The sequence below is a fragment of the Anolis sagrei genome, chromosome 5 (genome assembly GCF_037176765.1).
Source record: "Anolis sagrei isolate rAnoSag1 chromosome 5, rAnoSag1.mat, whole genome shotgun sequence".
NCBI classification, from domain to species: Eukaryota; Metazoa; Chordata; class Lepidosauria; order Squamata; family Dactyloidae; genus Anolis; species Anolis sagrei.
In genome coordinates, this window is record NC_090025.1 from 1,432,291 (window position 1) to 1,442,577 (window position 10,287).

Consider the following 10,287-nt stretch of genomic DNA (forward strand, 5'->3'; position numbering starts at 1 on the left):
CTAACAATCACAACATTAATTTATGTTTGATATACACCTTATACACATTGCCTGAAGTACACACACAGTACACATTTCATAATTTGGGTCATGAAACAAAGTTTGCGCATCCTGAATACCAAGTGTCACAATCTAAGCCACCCATGTGGACAATGCTGGAGGATTTCAGAGTTTCAGATAAGGGATGTGCAACTTGGACTTACAAGGTTCTGATGGAAGTCTAATCTGGAGTGAATCAAATATGGAAGCAAAGCCTCCAATCTCCTCTGTGCAAAAGAAAAATGGGGTGTGTGAAAAGCATGTGAACCAGAGGTTCATTACAGCTCATTTGCATCATGGTCAGAGACAGTTTATTATGACATCTGAACCAGTTGAGCAGCTTTTGTCACGATGCCGTCTTTGGTTCCCCAGCTCCTCTTCCTCCATTGAGAATACTCATTCTTCTTGCTCAAATTCCCTTGCCACGTCCTACTACCTTCTGCAAAGTGAACCACAGGCAGGTTCACTTTGGGGAAAACTGGCAGATTAATTAGTCTAAATCTAAATACCTTGCCTTTGTCTTGACCCTTTGGTGCCCTGTAAGTCTTTAAGTTAAAACAAAGTCATCTCAACATTTGCAGTAGTACCCAGGATGGACTAGGCCCATGATGGCGAACCTATGACACGTGTGTCAGCACTGACACACATAGCCATTTCCGATGACACACGGTCGCATGTGGCCGCATACAGAGAAGATGGGACCACATTCCAAGAAGGACATTTCATCCTTGGCTCCTACACCAGCATTTTTCTATAATGCCGAGATATAGTTTTTGGATTATTAAATACAGTTATATATTACAATAATATATTTTTGTTATTAAACTACAAATATGAAATTATGGGTTTTTTCCTCGAAGTGACGCCCCACCCGAATTATGCTCGTTTTATTGGCAAGTATTGACACACCAAGCTCAAAAGGTTGCCCATCATTGGACTAGGCACTAAATAGATGGCTTTCTTTGTAGACACAGGGTTCTTGCTTTGTTCTATATACGTGGGTACTGTACCAAGTGGTTCCCAGGCAAGTCCATGCAGGGTTGACTCCGAAGCAGGCTCATTTCAAAACAAGTTTAATGAAAATGAGATGGAGCACAATTCTAGCATACTACAGTAATAACTGGCAACAACCTATTCGTCTGTCTGGCAGGTAAGATGTAAAAGTTCAACTTGCTTCCAGCTAACTCATGGCCTGTGATAATGGTGGCCTTGCTTTTCACCTACACACACTTTCTATAACATCTGAAAGAAAAAGAAGGTAGACACTGTGCCCACAAAACAGTCACTTTCAATATGTCAATCAAGGAACATTTCTGAAAAGCCTAAATACAAGACTCAGAGAGGTAACTCTGGAATCTGCTCCTGCCATGCACAGAGAAAGCATTCTGGTACCAGGCAAGGAACTTGTTGGTGGGGTGAGCCTGACCCAGAAAATAGTGGTTCAGTGTTGTGTCATATCTAGGTTATAGCAAGATGTGCTCCTCTGTATAAAAGCTTAATTTGACCAACTCTCTCTTTTTCTTTGATGGGCCCCTTTTAAAGTGAGTTGCCAGGGGCCCTTTCTTCTCTTCTCAGCCTAGGGGCAAATACAATAGTTTGATCTGTGCTATAGGCTAAATTTCAGAGGAAGGAACTGGCAAAACTACCTTTCAGCAGCATTCCTTGCCTAAGAGAACCCTCTTTCCTTGTTATACTAAATGTTCTTGGATGAGTCGCCTGTTCTCTTCCTGAAGATGAAAGCAATGGCCAACAACCCTCTATTTTAAGTTTCCCATAAGGCATACTGACAACAAGGTCTGAAGGAGGGAGCATGGATCTTCCTCCATCTACAATGAGCTAGAACCAAACTCTCTGCTGTTCCTGAGATACCTGATTATTTGGCCAGCTCCTTGCCCCACCCTTGTAGCTCAGGGCTAATTACAACATCTTAAGAAGACACAACTAAGACAGGATTTAAGAAACTACAAGCAAAATAAAACTCAATGGAAAATATAATCTCAGCCACAATCTTCCCTTCAAACAACCAAAGTCAGCACAAGTTAAAAGGCCACAGAAAGAGATTCTCACAGCCACAACAAAGCAGATTTCATATTCCAGATGATACTGGGCTGCAACTCCCATAATCCCTCACCACAGGCCATCCAGGTGAGGCTGATGGGAGGTGCAGGCTGCCACCCCTGCTTCTGCCCCATTTGCTTGATCAGACTATGGTGTGGCACTCTCCTGTTTATCATGATTTTTTTTAAAAAAAACAAAAACAAAAGAAATGCTATAGACATAAAAAGAGGTGGAACAATATAGTGAAAGAAAAGTAGGAAATAAAGATGTCTAAGTCTTAACAAAAACTACTTCATTCTTTTCTTTAAGCCAGATTCTTTACAGTGATTCAACTTGCTCTCCTCTTTTTTTCCTAAACACCTAATAATTGCATTTATATTCATTTCATTACAAAAACAATCTCTATAATTCATATAATTACTTTTTTCCCTTTCCCCAGTTGTGCTCCCCATCTCCAGAGTTCTTCTTTTCTTTATACTCCCACCAGAACCTCATTTCTTCCCATCCTCTTTCCTTAATGTTTCCTCAATAAATATTTTCCATATATTTTCAAAATCATTATCCTTCCTTAGGCCTTTTTTAACCTTTAAATTGCATGTTAATTTGTCATTTATTGCTAATTTCCAAATTTCCTTGTACCATTCTTCTATCTTAATTTCCACCTCTCCTTTCCAATATTTTGCTATTAGTAGCCTTGCAGCCGTTAACAACATTGTTATCAGATTTTTTTCATTTTCCTTCCATTCATCTGTATTGTAAATAGATAACAGTATAGTCGCTGGATTTCTATTAATTTTTTTCTTCATAATACTTTCTATTTCTACTATAACTTTTCCCCAGAAACTCTGTACATATTTGCATTGCCACCACATGTGGGTATACGTACCCCTTTCTTGGCAACCCCTCCAACATTTTTCTAAACAACTCTTATCCATATTATGGATGTATTGTCAAAGGCTTTCATGGCTGGAATCACTAGTTTCTTGTGGGTTTTTTCGGGCTATAGGGCCATGTTCTAGAGGCATTTTCTCCTGACGTTTCGCCTGCATCTATGGCAAGCATCCTCAGAGGCAGTGAGGTCTGTTGGAATTAGGACAATGGGTTTATATATCTGTGGAATGGCTGGGGTGGGGCAAAGAGCTCTTCTCTGCTGGAGCTAGGTGTGAATGTTTCAACTGACCACATTCATTAGCATTTGAAGGCCTGGCTGAGCCTAGGAAAATCTTTTGTTGAGAGGTGTTAAGATGTGCCTGGTTGTCACATCTTAACACCTCTCAACAAAAGATTTTCCTAGGCTCAGCCAGGCATTCAAATGCTAATGAATGTGGTCAGTCGAAACAACCAGGCACATCTTAACAACCAGGCACATCAAAACAACCAGGCTCATCTTAACACCTCTCAACAAAAGATTTTCCCAGGCTCAACCAGGCCTTCAAATGCTAATGAAGGTGGTCAGTTGAAACATTCACACCTAGCTCCAGCAGAGAAGAGCTCTTTGCCCCACCCCAGCCACTCCACAGATATATAAACCCATTGTCCTAATTCCAACAGACCTCACTACCTCTGAGGATGCTTGCCATAGATGCAGGCGAAACGTCAGGAGAAAATGCCTCTAGAACATGGCCCTATAGCCCGAAAAAACCCACAAGAACATATTATGGATCTTTGTCCGGGTCAGGTACCATTTCCATACCATCTTATAGTAGTTTTCTTTTATCCTAATTGATAAATTCTTGAGGTGTCTTTCTCTCCATAATTTTTCCCAATTCCTTTCTCCTGTTTTTATTCCCAGCTCTTCTTCCCATAGTTCCCTTATTTGTAACCCTTTTCTCTCCCCTTTAATCTCTCCTGAGGGGCACTTGAACCTGCTGAAGCGGTCCAGCCTCACAGAAAGGGATGGGCAAATGAAGATGCTCTCTCATGTTGCACAGGAGAAGGCAAGCCTTGTGGCCTCCTGCCTATGTTGCTCAAACAGATGTCTCAGCTAAGCAGGAAGAAAATTCCTCTCCATAGTTTGGGCAAACCTTAGAATGAAGTTAGCTCCCTAGATGAGTGACTGAATAGTCCCTTCCCTTGCTGAAGATTTCCAGATAGAAGCTGGCCAGTCATCTTTTGGGAACATTCCCCACCTCTGGATTTCCTGCCTGAGGCCCTGCCCATCGGCATCCACCAGAATTCTCCAAAAGGAGAAAAATGCAGAGGAGCTGCCTGCCAGGTTTGGAAGCCTGAAATCCTCCACCCCAGTCCTCTTCCCTGCTCTTCTTGAGAGGACACAGGGAAAAGAGCATTACTTCCAATTTTAACTTTACATTTGGCCTTCCCACTGTTTTCATTGTGTGTTGTCTTATTGATAATAAATAAAATAAAAATAAAATAAAAACATAGACAATAAAATATACAACATTTTATTGTCTATGTTTTTATTTTATTTTATTTTAATTTAATTTTATTTTAATTGCTTGTACTGTTATTATTGCTTGTATTGTTGTGTTCGGCCTCGGCCTCATGTAAGCCGCACCGAGTCCCTTGGGGAGATGGTAGCGGGGCATATTTATTTATTTATTTACGACATTTATATGCCGCCCTTCTCACCCCGAAGGGGACTCAGAGCGGCTTACATACAATATATTATATTATTAGCATAGTACAATAAAGTGTTATTATTATTATTATTATTATTATTATTAAAAGAGGCTTGTGAAAGTCTTAAGAGACTTGAGGTCCAGGCCATTTAAAGAACCCTATACCATATGAACCTGCCCAGACTTTGAGATTTCCAGATGAGATCCTGCTCAGCTTCCCAAGATTGTCTTAGTGCACGCAGTGGTCACAAAAACAGCAGGGCCTACTTGGAGCTTACTCCTTGGCTCTACACTTCACACCCCAGGGATGCCTCATGCCATTTTTCCAGAAACAAGGGAAGAGCCTTTGTTTTGTTTTGACAGGCCTTTGGGAAATGCCTGCTCATAAGGACAGCACTTTAATAACTTTATTCTTTAGTTCTCTAACATAAATCATGATAGCAATGACAGAAATGACATGGAAAGTCTAGGGAGAGGTTCTTACACCACACAAAAAAGAACAGTTCAAACAACCTTTTATCAATAACTAACAATGTGCACATTTGAAATCAGGTCAGGTTAGCCTTGCATAAGTAAACAAAAAACGCTTTCAACCTTTTAACGGCCACATAAATGCTTCTTCCAAAATGAACCCAGGGATTTTTTTTTCCTTGCACTAGAATTCACCTTTCTTGTGATTTCCAATTTGCTGGCCAAACTTATAGGTCGATATACTTTTTGATTTTTAACTAACAGGGTGGGAGTTGATTCAGCAGGATCCCCCTGTTCTCCCTCTTTTGCATTTAATGCATGCTCAGAAAGAAATTCTGAAGCGAGTAGCTGTTTACCTTGTTGCCTGTTGGTAGGCACACACATCTACAACAGAATTGCCCCGAGTAAATTTCTACTTTTCCTACCTCATGCTTCACTGCATGCTCACTGCATGGTTTCCTAAAGACATGCTACTGCAAAATCTACTGAAAATCCAGGCATTCTTCATGTTCCCAATGCCAACGTATGAGGAAAAGTGGGGGCTGGGTAGGCATAAAATGGACTTTTGAAATAGGAATTTATTTTTCAGAGACTTTGTTAACAACAATATGCCTGTAATTTCTTTGTTATTAATTGTTGTTTTTTAAACAGAGGCATTTTAAAATTGATTTCACTTCTGTTCAGGCCTTAAGAGTATATAGAATCATAGAATCAAAGAGTTGAAAGAGACCTCATGGGCCATCTAGTCCAACCCCCTTCCAAGAAGCAGGAATATTGCATTCAAATCACCCCTGACAGATGGCCATCCAGCCTCTGTTTAAAGATGCTGAACACCTGGAAATCCAAAATACTTCCAAACTCTAAAATTTTCCACATGGGTGGCTTTGCTTTCTAGTGATTCAGTGTCCACACACTTTGTTCCATGCAGATATCAAAACATTGTGTATTAAGAATTACCCTGAGGTTACGTGCATACATATATATGAAACAGAAATCAATTTCTTAGGTATCACCTCCAAGTTACATAAAAATGTTCAAAATCTGGAATAAAAAAATCTAGAATCTAGTCCCAAACATATTACATAATTTGACAAATAATTCACATTTTATTGCAATATGACTTAAAAGCACACACAAAACAAATGGTCTTTAAAAAATAGCTTTGTATTCTGGGCCAGCAACCTATTTTTTTAGGTGGTGGTAGAGTAAGTATGTGTGCATAATGTATATATACATTGTCCTCCAACAGTGTATACACTCTTTAACAGATTGTTGCAGATATAGTGATTATTTGAAGGTAAAGTATGCATAAAAACACTTGTATGGAATAACAACAGTAATAATAATTATAAATATTATTTCTTGCCCAACATTTCTCATGGATGGAGGTAGAGATATAACAGAAATACAACATATACAATTGGTTTAGAACACATATACGCTCAACATGAAAAAAAGTAAAGAATTTAAAATTCATAATTTAACTCCATCTGGATAAGCCTTTTTTTGGGTTCAGACAGAGTATCCAGCTGTCGAATCTCTTTTGGCAGGTCATTCGACAATCCGGGGGTGGCTAAAGAAAAAATCCTCCTGATGAATCATTATTTAATTTGTTTCAAAACTAAATGTCATCATAATGAATTCCAGCTTAAATGACAATTTGTGTTAAAACTGTACGTGGTTATGAATGCATCTACATTAGGGCTTTCCAGACGGTGTGTTGCGACATGTTAGTATGTCACCTGCAGTGTGTCGTGTGTACATCACAAGACACCTCTAATTCTGTGCTAAATAAGCAATACCACTGAAATGTGGAGGCTTAAAAATGCTTGATAATGAAATGTAAGCGTTACTATCTAATATTCCACCAAATATTCATCCAATCAACCTCATACGTCTCATTAAGATGGGAAGTAGTTATTTATTATTGTTTAACTTGATAGAAACTGTGGAAGACTAATGTTATGGATGATACAGAAGGGAGAATAATCTATGATTAAAGATAGAATTAATTACCTTGATGCAAAAATTAGCAGAATTTTCTAAAATCAGTGTCTTCAACAACCCCAGAAACAGGCCTCAAAACCGAGAATATAAATATTATATATATAAAATATTCAGGCATGGGCAAACTTTGGCCCTCTCTCCAGGTGTTTTGGACTTCAACTCCCACAATTCCTTACAGCCAGTGGCTGAAGTTTGCCCATGCGTGAGATATATATATTGCGCATAATGTTTATGTGTATTATATTAAACAGCAAGAATTATGGTATAATATTGTATTAATTCTATAGTATTATTATACATTATAATGGCGATATACATTTATTATTTTTATATTTGTTATAATTATAATATTTATTATAACATAATGAATATATACTATAATAACAATATGTTATTATAATATCATAATTATTATGTATTAAAATTATCATATTAGATATATTAGATATTACTATTATAACAAGTGTGATGTAAATAAAAGGATTGTGATTATTCTACATAATAATATTATTATATAATATTATAACAAGCATGTTATAAATCAATGGATCGTGATTGTTATTACAATAACTCATTAAACAGCAAAAATTATGATATATTATATTAATTATGTAGTACTATTACACATTATAATGGCGATATACATTTATTATTTTTATATTTATTATAATTATAATTATAATTATAATTATAATTATAATATTTATTATAATATAATGAGTATATACTATAACAATATAATATCATATTATGTATTAAAATTATTATATTAAATATTATTATTATAACAAGTGTGATATAAATAAAAGGATTGTGATTATTCTACATAATAATATTATATATTATTATAACAAGCAGTATATAAATAAACGGATCATGATTGTTATTACAATAACAACTCATTAAACAGCAAGAATTATGATATAGTATTATACTAATTATATAGTGTTTTAAACATTATAATGACAATACTATAATATATTATTATAATAATATCGTAATTATATATTATAATTATATTAGATATTATATTTTGTTATAACAAGTGTGATATAAATCAAAGGATTGTGATTATTCTACATAATAATATTATTATATATTATTATAACAAGTGTGATATAAATAAATGGTTTGTGATTTTTATTACAATAACAACTCATTAAACAGCAGAAATTATTATATAGTATTATATTAACTATATAGTGTTATTATACATTATAATGGCGATATATATTTATTATTTTATATTTATTATAATTATAATATTTATTATAATGTAATATGAGTATATACCATAATAATATATTGTTATTATAATAATATCATGATTATATCTTATGATTATTAGATATTATATTATAATGATATATATTTATTATTTTTATAACATTATTATAATATTTATAATGTAATATGAGTAAAAACAATATATTATTTTTATTATGTCAACATTGTAAGGATATATATTTATTATTTTTATAACATTCATTATAATATGTATTATAATGTAACTTGAGTAAATACAATATATATTGTTATTATGATGTCATAACTATTAGAAATAACAATTATAATATAATATCTAATAATTGTTATACCTAGTAGTTATGATATAATAACAATATATTGTTATTTTTATAACATTTGTTATAATATTTATTATAATGCAATATGAGTAAATACAATATATTATTTTTATTATGTCAACATTATGATATATATTTATTATTTTTATAACATTCATTATAATATGTATTATAATGTAACGTGAGAAAATACAATATATATTGTTATTATTATGTCGTAACTATTAGATATAACAATTATAATATAATATCAAATAATTGTTATACCTAGTAGTTATGATATTATAATAATAATATATTGTTATTTTTATAACATTCATTATATTATTTATTATAATGTAATATGAGTAAATACAATACATAATAATTATATATTAGATATTATATTATAATTGTTGTATCTAATAGTTATGATATAATAATAATAATACTAATAATATATTGTATTTACTCATATTACACTACAATAAATATTATAATAATGAATGTTATAAAAACAATAAATATATATCATTATAATGTGTGAAAATTGTTATAACAAGTGGGATATAAATAAAGGGCTCGTGATTATTCTTATATTCTTATAATAATATCATAAATTTATATCTTATGATTATTAGATATTATATATTGTTATCATATGACAAGTGAGATATAAATAAAGGGATTGTGATTATTCTCAATACTGACAATAACAAGTGTGATAGGCCAGTGAGGCCTAGCGTGCTGGTTGAGGCCTTCCTGTTGGGCCTGGCCTGCTGGGAAGCCTGACTGCGGTGAGGGAAGCGAGGCTTGCCTACCTGCCCGGGCCGCCCGCACCCCGCGGGGCCGCTCTCCGCCTTCCTTCCTTCCTCCTCGCTTCTTCGTGGGCTCCCTGGGCCTCCTCCTCGGCCTCCTCCTCCTCCTCAGCCACGACGCCGATTTCTCCTCAGCGCCTCGCTCCCTCCACCACGCACGCCCCGCCTCCTCCTCCCCCTCGCGCCATTGGACCGCACGGACGCCACTCTTCCCACCGCCGACTCCACCTCTCGCCTCATTGGTTAAGAAGTCCGCCACTCCGGCCCGATTCCGCCTCCCCTCGCACCATTGGTCGCATTGCTCGAGGCTCCGCCCCGATCCCGCCCACACCCCTCAAAGAAACAAACGGCCAAGGCTCCGTTGACTTATGTCTTCTGCCTCTCGCGCCATTGGTCGGAAGAGACGCCACTCCTCCCATTCCGACAATCCCATTGGTTCTTCCTCGTCACCGCCTCCCAAATGTGAGCAGTTTCTCGCCTTCCCACCCTCTAGATTTCAGCTTGTCAATTGGCTGCCTTGACGCGACGTCGTTCTTCTATATCTACACCCCATTGGCTCATTGCTCCATCCATCTTCGAGGCTCCTCCAATAACTTTTATGGACCGCCCATTGAGAAGCCATCGCTGATTGGACTAGACTATGCCCGCCTGGGCTTTATCTATTCCCTATTGGTCCGTTGCTCCATCCATCTCCGAGGCTCCTCCAATGAGTTTTATGGACCGCCCATTGAGATGCCATCGCTGATA

At 36.0% G+C, this 10,287-nt stretch overlaps 1 protein-coding gene across 1 annotated transcript in view; it reads right to left on the bottom strand.

Moving 5' to 3' along the window:
- Positions 1-9,713, bottom strand: part of PAIP2B (poly(A) binding protein interacting protein 2B) — a 52,819-nt gene extending 43,106 nt beyond the window's left edge. Inside the window, exon 1 of the mRNA XM_060779527.2 lies at positions 9,544-9,713. The gene's annotated coding sequence lies outside the window, so the exon portion shown is untranslated. The remainder of the gene's footprint in view (positions 1-9,543) is intronic.
- Between the last annotated feature and the right edge of the window lie 574 nt (positions 9,714-10,287).